This window comes from Nerophis lumbriciformis, linkage group LG14 (assembly GCF_033978685.3).
Source record: "Nerophis lumbriciformis linkage group LG14, RoL_Nlum_v2.1, whole genome shotgun sequence".
NCBI classification, from domain to species: Eukaryota; Metazoa; Chordata; class Actinopteri; order Syngnathiformes; family Syngnathidae; genus Nerophis; species Nerophis lumbriciformis.
This window is the reverse complement of record NC_084561.2, coordinates 22,478,824-22,498,823: the sequence shown is the minus strand read 5'-3', so window position 1 is coordinate 22,498,823 and position 20,000 is coordinate 22,478,824. Positions and strand designations below refer to the sequence as shown.

Genomic DNA, 20,000 nt, shown 5'->3' with positions numbered 1-20,000 from the left:
GTGCTTGAAACTCTGCATGTCAACATCTCCGTTCGGTACCACACCAACAAAATGCCGAGGCAACCAGCACTGACCCAATTGAGCCTGGCGTCATCCATTTCACACATCAACACCGTATGAAAAAAGTAGTCAACAACAGAAGGAGATAACGTCCGCAGGAACCTACCACATAGTGAAGGACATACACTATTTGATTTCCTATTATGCAGCTCATTTTTATTTGACAGTTAATGAAATATCTTGTGCGTTCTGTACAAAAAGTGCACTTTAATTTAGTATTGTTTTGATATGTCATCTTAGTGACATCATGCACAAAAGTGCACAAATAACTTGTTTTAAAATGTCTCTGACAATCTTGCACTTTCTGTTTTGGAAATGACATGAATGTTTGTGCCACTGCTTAATAGCTGTTTAATAAATACAGTATTGGTAAATTGACTTAGTTGTGGTTTCTCTCTCTGCATGAAAGTTTAAAATGAGCATATATTAATGCAGTATGAACAAGAATGTTTTAATGTAGACACATAAAATCATCATACTGCTGTGATTATATGCATCAAGTGTTAATTCAAGGCTAAGGTAAAATATCGAGATATATATCGTGTATCGTGACATGGCCTAAAAATATCGAGATATTAATAAAAGGCCATATCGCCCAGCTCTACGCAACAGTCACTTTTTAAACCCGTTTTTTAAGTCTGTCTGCTCGTTGGCCGTTTATGGTAAACAACTCAAATGTTTTATCCAGACGCATACATTTGTCCAAATGTGGCCAAGTAGACGCATTGTGGGTTTCCAGGACGTCGTCTACATCGCTACAACAAAAATCTAAGGAAGAGAATCCCTCTGCCATCTTCCACTAGTTTTTTTAATATATGAATCGCCCGCTTGAAAATTCCCTCTTCTCTTCTCCGACTCTCTCGTCGTCATTTGGGATGTGAATGTCTGTTGTGATTTCCCTTCCTGGTTCGATGACCCGCCCTATCTTGCCTCTGATTGGCCTGTCCGTAATGTTTTGCTCTAATCTTAGGGGTTTGGTAGCCCATGGAGTTTTGAGAGGGAGCGGGAAGCGGGGGAGAACAAGGAACACAACAAATAAGCGGTGTTTGGTCATTTTGACGTGAAATAAATTGTACCGATATTACGATATTTTCTTAATTCATTCATCCATCCATGGATATTCTCTTAATTCATATCTTGTTTAAAAATATATCGATATATCTTACAAACTCAATATATAGCCCAGCCCTACCCACCGCCACAGGTATCTTGGCAGTTTAGGGGAAACCCTGAACTGTGAAACAAAGAGGTTTAATTTCAATCTTTAAAATCATGGACACACTGCACATTTCAGTCTCACACTTGATAAGAAGGTGGACCATCACAGGGTTGATTTCGTTTGATTGTCGTGGTCATGGACAGTGTATACTCACATCAACGCAGAATGGTTTACAATTACTTCCGCCCAATAAACAATAGCTCAACTATCATAAAATTACTACTAAACTATTATAAAAATGTACTATAAAAACAAGGTAGACAGGAAAGAAAGGGACAGACTCATAATATTTTCAAACCGTCAGTGAGTATAGAAGGGAAGTACTGTCTTCTTCAAGAACGAACAACAATACATGTGGGCGTGACACCACGGGCTTTTCTGCAGAATCAGGCGATGACTAACACACTGACAGAGGCCGATGTTGAAATTACTGTGTGAGTCAATCTAAAAACAACAACAACATAACACAGTCTCGAAACAAGTAAAGCCCAAATTATCATTTGTGTAAATATCTTCAATTATTATTTCGGACCTCTATTAAGAAATATCTGTTACCGTAGATGGGTCACTTTAAGAACTTCTGCACTGCTTGAAGTTGCTAAGGATAGGAATTTGTCAAAGAAGTGTCAGCCAAGGTAGAAATACACTTGCAAAAAAACATCCGTTGTTTATCTTTAGACTGGTCATTTCAAATAGAGAAGGTCGCTTAAGCCCAAAACCTTCTTTATGAGCAGATTGGATCGTGCTCAAAACAATTAAACCAATTATTAAAAGTGTGACTTTAATAGGTATGTAATGAAGTGTGCCAAATGTGTTTGAAAAGGAAAAACAGAAGCAAAGGGAAGTATTTCTACTCGCTGTCACAGAAGGTTAAAAGTCACTCAAACTTCCAACTAGCAGCTCTAAAACACACAAAGGTACAACACAGCAGGATATAAAGAACATGACTGCAAAATGCTACTCTGGACACCCTGCTGTTTAGGGTTAGGCCTCAACGCCTCCAGCCCAGAGACACCTTGATTCCACAAACACACTCACATAATCAACAGGGTTTTCTTAGGAAGCCCTGAGTCTTGTTCATACTGATACCAGATGACAACCAAATGCCTTAAGAGGTATACCTGAGTTTTAAAAGCTGCTATAAAATATTAATTAAAAAAAAGAGAGTATTCAGAACCTTTTAAAAGGGTCACTAATTATCCAGCCCATAATGTGAACAATACAAACAAGATTTGAACATGCGCCTTTGACAGTTGAAACTCTAACAGGACTCAATCAGGGAAAAACACATACAGATGTTCAATTAAATGCAGGAGCTCACAGTCTTGGCTCGTGTTTGCACTGGCTCACATTGTTTGCAGAGCAACAACCGTTGCTAGTGGCAACACCGTCCACTCCCGTTTCCAGGAGCCTGTTGCTATGCAACCAACAGAATACTTCCCAAACCAAACAATGCCATCCCCCACCTGATCCCTCCATCTCACGCTAAGTAGAAACTTACAACAATAAACACTATGTAAGCTATTAATTTCAGACACAGGGGGACACAGAGCTATTCCTGTGGTGCTATTATTAAGAAATGTGTGGACTTTGTGCTGCTTTAGACTTGATTGAAGAGGACAGGATGAGACGCTCGCTTTGGTGGTGGGAGGCTGGAAGAATGTTTAAGTCATCAAGTGTGAAACAGTCTATTCTTCAAGGTTGCTTTACATTCATGCCAACTCAAAACAAAACCAAGCCAAGTGAGAGCTTTTCAAAGTTACTTTCAGAAGGGAGAATAGTCCAACAGTTTGAAGAGAGCAGTGCTTTCCCTCCCAAATAACTACATAACATTGTTGTTTTAGCTTAAACCACAAGAGACACTTGCTGAATTTGAATGCCGAGATCAACAGGGGGCCATGAAGAGACAGCAGACACACGTTTCATAGTGGAGATTAGCAACAGGTTGCTGATGACAACTTTGTGTAATTGGGAATTCCATGTACCGGTCGTCGTTCAATAAATCAAGATTACAGTTGGGGCCTGCGAGTGAACACACACGCACACATGCTGACATAAACGGTGCATAAAGATATGATAACAGATTTCCACAACAGAGGCTGGTCTTCAAGCCTGTCTCATTAATTCATGGCTAATCCAATCAAAGTGGCTCTTAGGGGTGCAGATGGCAGAGAGAGGTAGAGAGTGCAAGAGAGATAGAGTCAGTCTGATTCAAGCATCCCCCACACCTCAGGTCATCAGCGCAACCTGTCCACTCCGTCACCACGCGCGCTGCAGGCCTAAAAGCCACAGCCCGATCAAACTGTTGCTATGGCGACTGTGCGTTTGCCCATCTACTCTAGCAACTTACAACCCCAACACTGTACCACTTCCAACCGTTTCCAGATTACTAACGCTAACCTGAGTGACCACCCACCACACCCTAACTTCCCTCTCACTAGTTGACATATTGTAATAATGAATGGAGATAGACTGAGAAAAAAAAATTGTGAAATCACAGCCTCTCACACGGGTTTGCATTTTAAAAAAACTACATCACAAAGTGTGTGCACCAATTAACTTTAATGGCAAAACATTTATATATTCACACTTTGAACATTCCCAACACTTGTTGCAATGTTCATCCTTAGCAGCTCAGCAGTTCCAGAAAACCCTGATGATAAAAAGTGGGGCCATGCTGCCTGCAAAGACAGCAGGGTTTGAAGTCATCTTTCCGGTGCCAACAGCCAAAGGAATGATGTGTTTTTAATCATCAAGTCTTACACCGAAAAGCAGTATTAATTACCATCCGATTAAAGATGGAACAGGTGCTCCTACATGACAGTGTTCATAAGAACGTACTGCAAAAAGATGTTTAGGTGACTATGGAGGTGACAATGTGAATAATGTTAAACTTCTATCCAGTCTCAAAGAGACACCAAATTCTCCCTAATTTCTCTCACAGTACATTTAAATGACAGCTTTTTTTTTATATTGACCCACAATGATTATTATATTCTCTGTCTCTAGAAGCAGTTATGTAAGAAGAAGGTTGGTAGTGATGTTACCAAAAAGAAAGAAGCATTGAGAGTTGGACTGCATCTGGGTTTTTCCAAAGCAAGAAAAGGTCTCTTTTGCTCTTGCTTCTAAATACGAAAGAGTTCCTGAAACATAAAGGAACAGTTTGAAAACTATAGTCTGGGTCTACGTCTCATACTGAATTACTTTACTGCAAGTTTTACAAAGTAAAACAATACTCCAGAAGAAAGGAAAAGTAGGGAACGGATGGGGGGGCTGCAGTTATCCCTGCCAGAAGGAGGGGGAGGCAATGGTCATTGTAATGCAAATGTCACCGACTTGTCTGCTGTTTGTGGCAGGAAATTTAATTAGCAGTTGTGTAGCCACGCTACAAACAGGTGGAATGCAAAGAATCCTCCCGATGATACACATGCAGACAGGAGAGACGAACTGAAAAACATTTCATTTCGAGTTTCGACTTGCTGCCGCAGCGTATGTGCCAGTCACTGTCAACGTGTTTTTTTGTCATATAACAGGATTTGTTGCTTCGTATCCTAGGAAGTTAAAACCACGATAATTTGAAAAATAACTTGTATCAAGTGAACAATTTCCGTGGATTCTCATGAAACAGTCCCAGAAAGGTGTTTTTGTTTTGTTTTTAAACCAGTTTACTTTAAATTGTGAAACTGCCATGATTAAACACACGGGCTGTCTTCAAATTTGACGATTCGATTCAGAGAAGTCTGATTCGACTATCAACCTCACAGTCGAATCCTTTGATATTGATATTCCCTCCCACTTTAGGGTGAGTTAATAACTGCTGAGGCCCACACACGTACAGCAGGTGTGTGGGAGGATAGATTGATTGTGTTCATTATGTATTCTTTAAATATTAGAAAACCATTCTAGTGTGAAGACAAATAGTTTTTAGAGTGTGAGAAATAAATCTTAGTTTCGACTGGCACTTCAGACTTCCTCTGAGCGGTCGCTGCTTCCTGGTGTGACGTCACGTCTCTAAAATCGTTTGCCGCATTTTGTCCTCTCAGATCTCTTATTATCCATCCCATCCATTTTCTACCGCTTGTCCCTTTCGCGATCGCGGGGGGTGCTGGAGCCTATCTCAGCTGCATTCGGGGCGAAGGCGGGCTACACACTGGTCAAGTCGCCACCTCATCATAGGGCCAAATAAGATAGACCGACAGTGACACTCAATCAACCTATCCCCAGGTGCATGTCTTTTGGAGGTGGGACGAAGCTTATGATATAAAAAGAAAATTGTTTTCACACAAACAGCAGCTCGTCGGGACGTGCTGCTATCAGACTCTGAGCTCACCAGGCCATCGTGCACCTGTGGCTGGCTGACTCCCACCGTCACAGTCCAGATGAAACTCGACGGAAATTGGAAACCGGACACACCGCCTCGCCCTGGAGGTGTAACTCTACTCTTGAAAAAGGTAATCATCCTTCCACTAGTTCACATACAGAAACTTTGTTACGACTTTTACTTCCCCTATTTGGTCAGTTTGATGTCCTCTATAGGTGCTGCTCACAAACTGTGGCTTAGCCTTTTCTTTTTTAATGGAAAAGTTGACCTTTACTTTGTTCACTTTAATGAAAGACCGTATTACTTATATAGGTAATAAATAAATAAATAAATAAATAAATATTATAATAAATATTCACGTATATGTACAAGTTCCTGATACCTGGAGACCAGTCAGTATACTTTACTACATAATCTGTTTATTTCTCTTAAAAAATGCCATAAATTCAACTGATCGCCAACCATAGGCAAAATCTACCAAATCAGATTTGACTAGGAAATCCTATTAAATGACAGCCCTATTAAAAATGTCAAATTCACTTTTTTGGAAATTTACAATCACTCACAATCCCTATGTGAGATAAGAACAAGTCTTTCTCTTTTTATCATAAAAAACCGCTAGCAGTGGGTGGCTAGTGGGGATTTAATCAATTCCCCCTATTAGTTCTCTAAAAAACATCAAAATACCTCCAACAACATTTTATATACAAGCTGTAAGTATATACGGTGGTAAAAGGCACATCAATATTACCATGTAATATTTACCATATTTGGTTATTTTAAGTATTATCTGAACATTTTGGCAGTGCACTGATTTCACAGAGGACATTGCAACTTTCGTTTTTTCCTTTAACACCAACTACTACAACTACTAATCATGGCAAAAATTATAAGTGCCAACGACAACTACTTTGGGACAAATGATGATCCAAAACGTTATCCTTTTGTACATGAAAATACAGAGAATGAGCTACAGGTTTTAGACGCTAAGTGATAAGCAGATCATGATTTAGTGAAACACTAAGCATCATGCAGCAGTAGTGCTAAATGCTAAACAAGAAGTACAAATTACAAACATAATAAAACAATCACTTACTGTCCAATGTCGGCTTTTTAGCACGAAACTGGTTTTGTCCATTTAGATGATGACTTCATCATAATCCTCACTCCTCAGAAAAAAAAATGGTGGGCAAAAACGAGCATCTTTTCGCATCTTCATAGCAATGTCTTTAGGTATAAATCAAGTGTCAAATTTCTACTATAAAACTCTGTACTATACAGGTGAGAGGCATGATTTACGATCGAGCACAAACTTTTACCAACTCAAAGGCGAAGCAGCAGCAGCTCATTATGTCAGTAGCTGCATAAACTTGTCGTTACCTCTCGTTAAACAATGCACCATGTTACTAAAAATTGTTCCTCGGTGTTATACAACAATGTCGCTAATACTTGTTAAAATGCAGGTCACAGCATGTAAATGTAGTATTTTGAGATTTTTTAGAGTGCTTTATAGGCGGAACAGATAACTCCCATTAGGTACATGGTTAACCGTCGAGTACGAGACGTATTTAACAATTTGGAACCCACAAAAAAGAGAACGACATATGTGTTTTTGTCTCACATAGGGATTATGAATGATTCCACTACTAATTTCCACTTAACAAGCCCCACAAGGCATTCTCTACTCAGACTCTCTTTGCTCTGTGGTTCCCTGACATGCAATTGACTTAAGTTATGGGAAATCCCATTAATCATAAGTCCATATCAGACAGCAAAGAGTGCATGAATAAGCACATCAGCGGGTAAATGCAATGTTGCGTTATCACAATCAAGTGCAAACAGCAGCAATGATACCGATGACACTGACCCTGTCCATGACTATATCTGTAAGTAGGAGAGTGGACCGAGCATTTCTCCCTGGGGCCGCTGCAGGCCTCATCAAGATCAGCTAAATACGGCACCACCAAAACACACACACAAGCACGACCTTATACAGATCATGTGACCAAAAGCTGTGACAGGTCACCCACTGTCCAAGAGACCAATGCAGCTGTCCATCTGAAGACTTTACAACACAAACACACGGTTCTGACCAGCACACAGTTCCTGTAGGTGTGCGACAAGCATGTACACAAAAAAGGGACTAACAGGCCTAAAGAAGGTGTGTAATTGTTTGCAAATGACAGCATAAATGTACCTTAAAACAAACGTAAAAGGTTACACTGAAGTGAAGCGGTGACTTTAGGGGAAAACAAAGAACGTTTGTGGTATTTTCATAATGAGTGCAAAGGAATACATCAACTGCATTCAGCATCCCACTAATTCTCCTATTCAAACGTCTTTTCTTTCTGGCCTGCCACTGCAAGCCAGAAGTATGCGCTTCTACCACAAAGTGAGATGAAAATAACCTGATTAAAACTGCCATTGAAAAGAATAACATTTTGCACTGCATTTTTTCCCCCACAACTTGGGTGTATTTGTATGTCAAGTTGCCATGTAAACATAACAATGTCACTCAAACTGGAGGTTGGGGTTACGGATTTACTTTGCAACCATTTGTTTTAGTGTATGATGTGCGTGTGTGTGTGTGTGTGTGTGGGGGGGGGGGCTCTTTGATGCTTGCCTGACATATGACATGCAATGAAAACATTTTATTGCATATTAGTCAATAAAGTTCTCATAAAAAACTCTGGATGCATGAATTAAGTACATTTTATGGTAATACAATACACATTTGAAAGTTTTCAGCTCTGCAGAGTGGGGCCTAATTAGATGCACGTTCATGCTGTAAAGACTCTTCTTGATGCTTCAGTGCTAAGCAGCATTACAAATGACCGAGCACCTGACAGCTGTCTCTGAAAAGATCCTTCATTAGAATTACTGTCCCCCTGGAGACAAGCAGAACAGACTCCCAGAGGGGGAAGTGAGGTATGTACAAAGTAAAAGCCTGGCAAGAAGCCAGATTGTAAAACCAATAAAAAAAATGAATTTTGTACCATTACATCAATGTACTTTTTTTTTTTCTTTTAACAGTTTTGAAACACATTTCGTCCCAAAAAAGGTATAAACCTTGACGGTCCATTGGGACTGATTTAGTCCCACAAGGACTGGGGTTGAATGATTACACAGCATCATTTTCAAGAAGCTGTGGCAAATGTTTTGATGGCTGAAGGCGTATTAATTTACAATTTCTGCATCAGCGTGTGATTTTCCAATTTGTTATTGATGCTTTAAGTGTTCTTTGTTACCTTGATGCCAAAAAGAGCAGTGTTTCAACAAATTTGCTTTATTTGAACACAAACGTGTGCATTGTTCAAAAATCAATTGTTGATGTTTTGTTACCACAAAGTGATACAACCTAACTTACTAATAGACACTAAATGGCATTAAAAGCACATTCTCTGTATCCACTGTCAAATTACTGTATCATAAAAACAAACACCACTAAAGGTTTTCCTTATTGTCCAGAGTGCATTCTGTCCGTGTATGTTTTAAGGTTGATAAGTGCTTGTTGATTGCAAACTTTTGTTTGTGTTTGTGAAAATTGTTGAAATATCGAGCACTACCTATTGTTGGTAAATGAGAGGCGATGAATATCATCACACGTCCACATCTCTGTCAATGTAAACAAGGAATTAAGGACATGAACATACTTAATGTTAAATATTACATTACCCAGAAAGCATAGTCCTGTATAGGGGAACCAGAAGAAGGTCGGAGCTATGAGTAAAATATGAGAGTGAGACTTGTCCGGTTAGAGCGATAATGAGTCAAGATATTGTTAGATGTTGCTGTTCCTGGTTTGTCTATACAAAACAAACATAAGAGTTGGGTCACATTACATTGGTTAGACATTTGATGTGCGCATTTAAGTGCAACTCAGGGACAAATCAGACTGGTGAAAATCAATCAATTGGCTAAATCGTGCACGGAAGTTGTGGCGATTGGACAAAGCTGCAAGGTCGTGCATAATTTGCAGGAATTGGTTAAATTTGCATGGAGTAGCGAGATTGCTACATCTCAAAATCCTGAAGGGTATAAATTCATAATCAGTATTAGTTTTATGGGCCAAGTATGTTTAACACACAATGAATTTGACTTAGTATTGTGTTTTATTTGCTCAATGCAAGAAACCTATGTAGCTTTATGTATTTTTAGGTTAAATTATCCTTAACATTGCATTATTGATTTGTTCGGGCACAATTTGGAATATTTACTGTAGGTCTGGGTATTGTGCCCTCACATCCAGATGAACACATGCTTCCTTTGTTTCATTGAAGTTTGAATTAACTTATGTCGAAACATAAAAATATTTAGAATTGTAATGTAAAAAACATGTGAGCATTGGGGAGGCAAGTCATAGCGCCACCTAGCTGTGATACAAAAGCTAGGGGTGGACAATACTGCACATTCTGGATACCGAATAAATGGTATGTTGATCTTGATTACATTCAGAGTAAAAATATTTTGGCAAACAACAAAAATATTTGTACTAACAAATATTGTATCAACTATGTGTGTATACTGTAAATAAAACATAAGACAATATCAACAAAATAATAAAATGATCTTTTGAACAAACTAAAGCCAGTAGTGCAAAATAACAAAACAAAAGCAGAAACTACAATTGGCTTTCATTCAAATCCTTTGGCTTTTAGCCCCCAGAACCCCCTGAGTGTATTGTGATTTATTCCCTGAGGTGAGTTTCTGTCTGTGAACCAAGGTTGTCACTGGAATTGAAGGATAGGGAGGCTTAGCCCCAAAGTGCATGTCTAGGAATGTGCGCTAATCACTTTTTAATCGCACCAACATGGGCTTCATCAATTAATTGATTATTTTAAGAAAATTTATCGGAACTTGAGGTATCGCTTTTTCTTCCCTTCCTTTTCTCTGGAAGACGTTGTGCCTTTCCTATTACAAGTCTTTCACATATGTGTATTTTATAATTAACAAAATAACTGAGTTCAATAAGTGGTATTAAATATAACTGAACACGATTCATAATGCGTCTCTTTTTTCTTGCATGTGTATTTCCAAATAAACCTTTTTATTGTGTTTATGTATGAAGTCTAATTAACAGAAGGCAACATCATGGTGCGGTCCACTATTGGAGTGTTTAGCTTAAAATGAATTACAAAATATTGAACAAATTCAATATGTATGTTTCTAAAATATATATTCTGCATATTCTCATTGGTTAATTAGTTTTTTGTAATTTCTATATTCATAGAGGGGCTCAAGAGACTAAAATAGATGTAATGATGTCATTGGTGTGAATAATATAAGAATATACAAAATATGACACTATCAGCAATGCAAAAGTTTGAACAACAAAGATATCAACAATAATAATAATAATTATAGGTAACACGATCTAATCTCATCTATTGGGATTCAATGGTTTGACACTTTTGATATTTGGAATGACGCACCCACCACCAACCTCTATTAAAATTGTGAGTACCGTATTTTCCGCACTATAAGCCGCCCCGGGTTATTAGCCGCACCTTCAATGAATGGCATATTTCAAAACTTTGTTCACCTATAAGCCGCCCCGGGTTATAAGCCGCGCCTACGCTGCGCTAAAGGGAATGTAAAAAAAACAGTCAGATAGGTCAGTCAAACTTTAATAATATATTACAAACCAGCGTTCTAACAACTCTGTTCACCCCCAAAATGTAATGTGCAAATGTGCAATCACAAAAATAGTAACACTAAAATTAGTGCAGAGCAATAGCAACATCAATAACTCAACGTTGCTCGAACGTTAATGTCACACAACACACAAAATAAACATTTAAAGCTCACTTTCTGAAATTATTCCTCATCCATAAATCCCTTGAATTCTTCTTCAGTGTCTGAATTAAAAAGTTGGGCGAATACGGCATCCAAAATGGCCGGCTCCGTCTCGTCGAAGTCATCAGAGTCAATGTCGCTGTTGTTGTCCAGCAGTTCCGTGAATCCTGCCTTCCGGAAGCTCGGACCACAGTTGAGACCGATATATCCGCCCAGGCATTTACAATCCACTGGCAGATGTTGGCGTATGTCGTCCGGCGCTGTCTCTCTGTCATCTTGTTGCTTCCTCTACCTACGCACCATTGATTCATTTATGTTCAATTCTCTCGCTGCTGCTCTATTTCCGTGTTCTACTGCGTGACTTATTGCCTTTAGTTTGAATTCTGCGTTGTACGCGTGTCTCTTAATAGGAGCCATTTTGTGGTCTTTACAGATGTAAACACACAAATGAAATGAAACGCAATATCCGGGGGCTTCTTCTTCTACGGGGGCGGGTGGTTGCTTACAGTAGAAGAAGAAGCGCTTCCTCTTCTATGGGGGCGGGTGCTTACCTTGGCGGTTGCTTACCGTAGAAGAAGAAGCGCTTCCTCTTCTACGGGGAAAAAAGATGGCGGCTGTTTACCGTAGTTGCGAGACCTAAACTTTATGAAAATGAATCTTAATATTAATCCATATATAAAGCGCACCGGGTTATAAGCCGCACTGTCAGCTTTTGAGAAAATTTGTGGTTTTTAGGTGCAGCTAATAGTGCGGAAAATACGGTAATAAGTATTTGACTGGTAGAGGTGGGCAATACTACAAACTTTGGTATCGCTCTGATACCCAGTAATCACTGTGTCACTGTTAACTTGATATTGTTCAAGAACATTGAATATTTTCTTTGCATTTAAAGTTGTTGAAAATGAATGTAATCAGAATAAAACAGGAGAAATATTTTAGGCACACAAATAATTACAGAATGTGCAACAAAATAATTATTTGTGAAAAAATTATCGATATTTACCGGTAATACAACAATATAGGACAATGTACCGTGGTATTTTAAATTTCATATGATTAGGTTGTAGTAAAAAGTTTTACCAAAATTTTGGTATACCTCATAACTACTTCGTAATGGAACGATACCGACTTTTGTCGTAACGCCCAAAACGAATGTAAAGTAAAAAACAACAACATCAGAATACCGGTAGTACCTTTTCACATTTTAAAAGAAGTGTAGATAGAACTATGTTAAAAACAGAAAGTAACCAGATGTTAACGTAAATTAGCAAGTAGATTTATAATATCCATCTATCAATTTTGTACCGCTTGTCTCTCTCTGGGTCGCGGAGCCTTTCAATTTTGACAAAATGATACAACTGGAAATGACTCAATATGTTACTGCATACGCCAGCAGCCAAATTAGGAGACTTTGTTACCCCTTTTGAAATGCTTCTACTATCATTTATATACCAAATAATGTATTGTGAAACATATAGTTATCGCAAGAGGCTGCAATATACATCGCAATATAAATTTAAGGCCATATCCATAACTAACTTTAGTCGTTCCATGTTCATCACTGTTAATTCGTTCTAGACATGACCCCGATAAACACATTTCCATGAAGTATTACTCATTAATCATAACTCTAATATTTTCGTAGCTAAAGCACAAAAAACATGTTTACGACCTTCTAAATATTTTTTTAACATTATGAGAGCCTTCTAGATGTGAAATAACACCCTTTACTAAATTACACTCTTTTAATCCAGTACAGTAATGCTTCCTGAGGCTGAGCCAATCAGTGGCCACGATACTGTACAACACGCTCTGATTGGTGTGGTCTCTTTTAGTGAAGCAACCCATATTTTTACACTGATTTTTTTACACTGATTTTTTACACACTGAATTTCGAAACATGTATTTCAACAAACAGATTTTTTAAACACACACATTTTGCTCACATATTTTAAATGAAATTGTCTGCATAACTTTATGTAAAAAAAATTCAGTTCACAAAATTCAAATGCAAAAAATTAAGTTACATAAATTCAGTGTCCAACTAAAGCTTTCGTAATAAACACAAATTGCCCACCATAGCAACAAATATTTCTGCACTGAATTTTTTACACCGAAATTTCGTACGCCTAATTTTTTATACAGTACACTGAATTTTCATTCACTGAATTTTAAAACGCTGTATTTAATAAAGAGATTTTAACACACATTTTTATACAGTGAAATTGGTGTAAAAAAAATGTGTTCACAAAATTCAAACACAAAAATTAAGTAAATTTCAATGTCCAAATTAAGCTTCTGTAATAAAGACCCAATTTAACCTCCATACTAGTACAGGGCACAACTTTTCCACTAAAGAGGGGCCCAGGGCTCACTCAAAATTAACACTGATTTGGTCATCTTACTCTTGATTTTAATCGTATTCAAAAATTATATATAACATACTTACAGTTTACAACCTTGTCAAATGATATGAAACCATGTGTTAATGACAAATACTATTGTTTAATTAACACAAAAACCTTAGTCTTGTGTCAAGCTGATTAGAAAAATAAGTACTAACCAAATATACTGCATAAGAAGAGACTCATAAATAACCAATAAACAATACATTTACATACAATTATGTTGTGCAAAAATAATGAACTAAACTATTAACAAATATGTTTCTTACATAAGTGTCAATAAAATTTAGGAGCAAATGAAAATTCACCACTCTCGTCATAATTTTTGCGCTCAAGAAACGACTATGACTTTAGCTCCAGAATTCTTCTGTTTGTTTGCTATTGTCATTACTGCCACAGGTGGTGGAAAGGTGTATTACAACTGAGTACCACTGTGGCCCATACGAAACACTGCTGGGAAACAGATATTTTGTGGCGGCCCTATAAGGGGGCTCGCGACTCAACAATGGTAACCTATGATCAAGAAACACCAGTATATAACATCTATGACCAACACAACCCATCCATCCATTTTCTACCGCTTGTCCCTTTTGGGGTGGCGGGTCACTAAACTAATATGTGTATAAAAAAAAGAAAAAGAAAGCAGAACTGAATTTATATATCTAGATCAGGGGTGTCAAACGTACGGCCCGCGGGTCGAACAAGTTTTTATCAGGCCCGTGGGATGAGTTTGCTAAGTATAAAAATGAGCCGAGATTTTGGAATGAAAGAAACAGCTGTTCTAAATGTGTCCACTAGATGTCGCAAGAGCAATTATTTGTATCTTTGTAGATGGTGCTACATAAATAAATGAACCACATGATGTTAGTGCACCAGTCAAGGAAAATGATTAAACTACATAAATAACATCCTGTAATTTGATTTTGATATTTTGTTTTATCTTGATAGATTGAAAATTAACATCAATGAGTTGACTGATGAACATTATCACATAATTTATTCAGAAAGTATAAATAACGACAAAAAAAGATAGAATACTATTAACCGCAACATGTAAGTGTAAAAAAAAAAAAAAACACCATTATGATTTGTACATTTGTGCTTGTTCTATTTTTAAACAAAGAAAACAATCTGAAGTTGTCTTTATTTTTAAAGTTATCGTGCCGTGATTTTACCAGTCCGGCCAACTTGGGAGTAGATTTTTCTCCATGTGCCCCCCACCCCGACCTATAATGAGTTTGACGCCCCTGATCTAGCTCATCACTCTTGTATTACCCCGATACCAACACTGCCCTTGTGTCGATGTTTGGATCGACCCGCCCACCGCCACTGACTGTTTTTTCTTACATATCTGCTTAGCCTCAGCGTGGGGTCGAAGTAATGCGGAAGTAAACACAGCTCTTCTCAAGTGATACACAACAAAGTTCGACTTGAGGTGGACTTTTGAGTGGAGCTGAGCTAAGGCCTGCTGAAGAACCACTTAGGGGGGGAAACACAACTCAAGTTGGTTGAACAGGACATGGCTGCCAATAACAAAACTCTATGACTCTAGCTCCAGACTTGTTCTGTTTGTTTGCTATTGTCATTACTGCCACAGGCGGTGGAAAGGTGTATTACAACTGAGTACCACTGTGGCCCATACGGAACACAGCTGGGAAACAGATATTTTGTGGCGGCCCTATAAGGGGGCTCGCGACTCAACAATGGTTACCTATGATCAAGAAACACCGGTATATAACAGCTATGACCAACACAACCACTAAACTAATATTTGTAAAAAAAGAAGAAAAAGAAAGCAGAACTGAATTTATATATCTAGCTCATGGGTGTCAACCGTACGGCCCGCAAACAGGTTTTATCTGGCCCGCGGGATGAGCTTGCTAAGTATAAAAATGAGCCAAAATTTTTGAATGAAAGAAACAGATGTTCTAACTGTGTCCACCGATGTCACAATAGCAATTATTATTATTAAAAAACAAAAAATAAACCACATGGTAATAGTGCACCAGTCGAAGAAAATGAGCAAACTAATAGCAATTATTTGTATCTTTGTAGATAATACTACATCCATCCATTTTCTAGCGATTGTCCCGTTCTGGGTCGCGGGGGTGCTGGAGCCTATCTCAGCTGCATTCGGGCGGAAGGCGGGGTACACCCTGGACAAGTCACCACCTCATCACAGGGCCAACACAGATAGCATATGTAAAAAAATAAAAATAAACCATGTGATGTTAGTGCACCAGTCGAGGAAAAAGATCAAACTACAAAAATAACATCCTGTAATTTGATTTTGATATAATTTTTTTATCTTGATAGATTGGAAATTAACTCCAATGAGTTGACAAAATGCCAATAACAAAACTATGACTGGTGGTGGAAAGGTGTATTACAACTGAGTACCACTGTGGCCATACGGAACACAGCTGGGATATATATCATATAGCAGATATTTTGTGGCGGCCCAATAAGGGGGCCCGCGACTCAACAATGGTGACCTCCATCCATCCATTTTCTACCGCTTATTCCCTTCGGTGATCAAGAAACACCGGTATATAACATCTATGACCAACACAACCACTAAACTAATATTTGTAAAGAAAGAAAAGAAAAAGAAAGCAGAACTGAATTCATATATCTAACTCAGGGGTGTGAACCGTACGGCCTGCAGGCCGGAAAAGGCCCACGAACAGGTTTTATCTGGCCCGCGGGATGAGCTTGCTAAGTATAAAAATGAGCCAAAATTCTGGAATGAAAGAAACAGATGTTCTAAATGTGTCCACTAGATGTTGCAATAGCAATTATTTGTATCTTTGTAGATGACACTACATCCATTAATCCACGTTCTACCGTTTGTCCCGTTCGGGGTCGCTGGAGCCTATCTCAGCTGCATTCGGGCGGAAGGCGGCGTACACCCTGGAGAAGTCGCCCCTTATCACAGGGCCAACACAGATAGCATATATAAAAAAATAAAATAAACCACATGATGTTTGTGCACCAGTCGAGGAAAATGATCAAACTACATAAATAACATCCTGTAATTTGATTCTGATATTGTTTTTTTTATCTTGATAGATTGGAAATTAACTCCAATGAGTTGACTGATGAAAATTATCACATAATTTATTCAGAAAGTATAAATAACAACTTGTTTCCTATTGTCATTACTGCCACAGGTGGTGGAAAGGTGTATTACAACTGAGTTCCACTGTGGCCCATACGGAACACAGCTGGGAAACAGATATTTTGTGGCGGCCCTATAAGGGGGCTTGCGATTCAACAATGGTTACCTATGATCAACAAACACCGGTATATAACATCTATGACCAACACAACCACTAAACTAATATTTGTAAAAAAAAAAGAAGAAAAATAAAGCAGAACTGAATTCATACATCTAGCTCAGGGGTGTCAAACGTACACAGGTTTTATCTGGCCCGCGGGATGAGCTTGCTAAGTATAAAAATTAGCCGAAATTTTTGAATGAAAGAAACAGATGTTCTAAATGTGTCCACTAGATGTTGCAATAGCAATTATTTGTATTTTTGTAGATGATACTACATCCATTCATCCAATTTCTACCGCTTGTCCCGTTCGGGGTCGCGGGGGTGCTGGAGCCTATCTCAGCTGCATTCAGGCGGAAGGCAGGGTACACCCTGGACAAGTCGCCACCTCATCACAGGGCCAACACAGATAGCATATGTAAAAAAAAACAAAAAACAAAAAAAACCACATGATGTTAGTGCACCATTCGAGGAAAATGATCAAACTACATAAATAACGTCCTGTAATTTGATTTTGATATAATGTTTTTATCTTGATAGATTGGAAATTAACTCCAATGAGTTGACTGATGAACATTATCACATAATTTATTCAGAAAATATAAGTAACGACAAAAAAAGATAAAATACTGTTAGCCGCAACTAGAGATGTCCGATAATGGCTTTTTTGCCGATATTCGATATTGTCCAACTATTAATTACCGATTCCGATATCAACCGATACATACCGTCGTGGAATTAACACATTATGCCTAATTTTGTTGTGATGCCCCGCTGGATGCATTAAACAATGTAACAAGGTTTTCCAAAATAAATCAACTCAAGTTATGGAAAAACATGCCAACATGGCACTGCCATATTTATTATTGAAGTCACTAAGTGCATTATTTTTTTTAACATGCCTCAAAACAGCAGCTTGGAATTTGGGACATGCTCTCCCTGAGAGAGCATGAGGAGGTTGAGGTGGGCGGGGTTGAGGTGGGGGTGTAGGGAGGTGTATATTGTAGCGTCCCGGAAGAGTTAGTGCTGCAAAGAGTGTTCTGTTGTGTTTATGTTGTGTTACGGTGCGGATGTTCTCCCGAAATGTGTTTGTCATTCTTGTTTGGTGTGGGTTCACAGTGTGGCGCATATTTGTAACAGTGTTAAAGTTGTTTATACGGCCACCCTCAGTGTGACCTATATGGCTGTTGACCAAGTATTCATGGCATTCACTTGTGTGTGTGAAAAGCCGTAAATATTATGTGATTGGGCCGGCACGCAAAGGCAGTACCTTTTAAGGTTTATTGGCGCTCTGTACTTCTCCCTACGTCCGTGTACCACTCCGTACAGCGGCGTTTTAAAAAAGTCATAAATTTTACTTTTTGAAACCGATACCGATAACTTCCAATGTTACATTTTAAAGCATTTATCGGCCGATAATATCGGCAGTCCGATATTATCGGACATCTGTAGCCGCAACATGTAAGTGTAAAAAACAAAAAAACAACGACATTATGATTTGTACATTTGTGCGTGTTCTATTCTTAAACAAAGAAAACAATCTGAAGTTGACTTTATTTTTAAGTTATCGTGCTGGCCCACTTGGGAGTAGATTTTTCTCCATGTGGCCCCCATCCCGATCTATAATGGAGTTTGACGCCCCTGATCTAGCTCATCACTGTTGTATCACCCCGATACCAACACTGCCCTCGTGTCGATGTTCGGATCGACCCGCCCACCGCCACTGACTGTTTTTTCTCACATATCTGCTTAGCCTTAGCGTGGGGTCGAAGTAATGCGGAAGTAAACACAGCTCTTCTCAAGTGATACACAACAAAGTTCGACTTGAGGTGGACTGTTGAGTGGAGCCGAGCTAAGGCTAGCTCGCTTTGCTACCACCTGCTTAAGAACCACTAAGAGGGGGGGAACACAGCTCAAGTTGGTCGGACAGGACATGGCTGCCGATAACAAAAGCACGCCATACAAACACGCACACACATATAAACATACAAGACGATGCTTACCACGTTAGCCACGAAGCTAAAAGTGTTAAGTTAGCAGCGCTTTAAATATTCCACACAACACAGCAACAAGTGGGAAGTCATGTCGAAAACAGTCCTGGCGAGAACAAGCAGCAAGAGTTGAAAAGGACCATTTTTGCAAAGATGACATTGGCTTTAAAGGCGTACGCATCAGCTAACCGGTACATGGAAACAGCGTCTGAACTCGGGTAAGTTCTGCTCTGAGGGGGAAATAGCCCCGATGGAGTTAGCATGGCGTCCATGTCATCATCACACTCTTCTCCGAGAACTGCCTTGTAAAGAAATATAGTCACCTTAGTTTGGAGGAAAGTTGTGCCTGTGTCTTTTCACTCTCCCCGTCACCTCCAGATGCTGCTGCTGCTGCGGTTGCTGAGTGTTGCTCCCCGTTGGTAAGTAACTGTCTCCACGGCTACAGTCACTATGGCGCGACGGGGTCTCAAGGCAACTGTTGCTACCCAGGAGTGACTACGTCAGGGTCCGCTTGACTCTGGGGGCGGGGTTAAAATGACAAGCCCCGCCTATGTCCGTTTAAAAAACTCCCGTTTTTAACCAGCTGGGAGGCGGTCTTTACCAGGGAAAGAGTGGATAATGATTGACTTCTCATTGGTTGGTTGGGCAATAAATCATCCACACTGACCATTACATATACATTAAATATGGCATTCTTGTCGAATATTGATAATATGTTCAACTTGAGATAGTGCCAGACTAGGCTGCTTCGATACATAGTATCAGTAAAATTAACAAAAATATGCAGTATTGAGGGGGATCTGGTTTGGTGGCTGCAGGATTAGGTCTCTGCTTTTTGCAGATGATGTGGTCCTGATGGCTTCATCTGGCCAGGATCTTCAGCTCTCGCTGGATCGGTTCGCAGCCGAGTGTGAAGCGACTGGGATG

The 20,000-nt window shown here is 39.1% G+C and overlaps 2 protein-coding genes across 9 annotated transcripts in view; one reads left to right on the top strand and one right to left on the bottom strand.

The window, feature by feature from the left end:
- The window catches only part of rfx2 (regulatory factor X, 2 (influences HLA class II expression)), a 123,536-nt gene that overhangs the window by 42,963 nt on the left and 60,573 nt on the right, over positions 1-20,000 (bottom strand). For 4 of the 8 annotated variants that reach the window (XM_061975812.2, XM_061975818.2, XM_061975811.2 and 1 more), the window contains exon 1: positions 19,397-19,602. The exons of 2 other annotated variants lie outside the window; for them this stretch is intronic. The gene's annotated coding sequence lies outside the window, so the exon portion shown is untranslated. Of the gene's footprint in view, positions 1-19,085; positions 19,121-19,396; positions 19,603-20,000 lie in introns of those variants that run through there. 2 more of the 8 variants (XM_061975817.2, XM_061975813.2) reach the window with 2 other exon arrangements.
- acsbg2 (acyl-CoA synthetase bubblegum family member 2) overlaps positions 18,919-20,000 on the top strand; it is a 58,297-nt gene continuing 57,215 nt past the window's right edge. The window contains exons 1-2 of the mRNA XM_061975810.2: positions 18,919-19,291; positions 19,452-19,492. The gene's annotated coding sequence lies outside the window, so the exon portion shown is untranslated. The remainder of the gene's footprint in view (positions 19,292-19,451; positions 19,493-20,000) is intronic.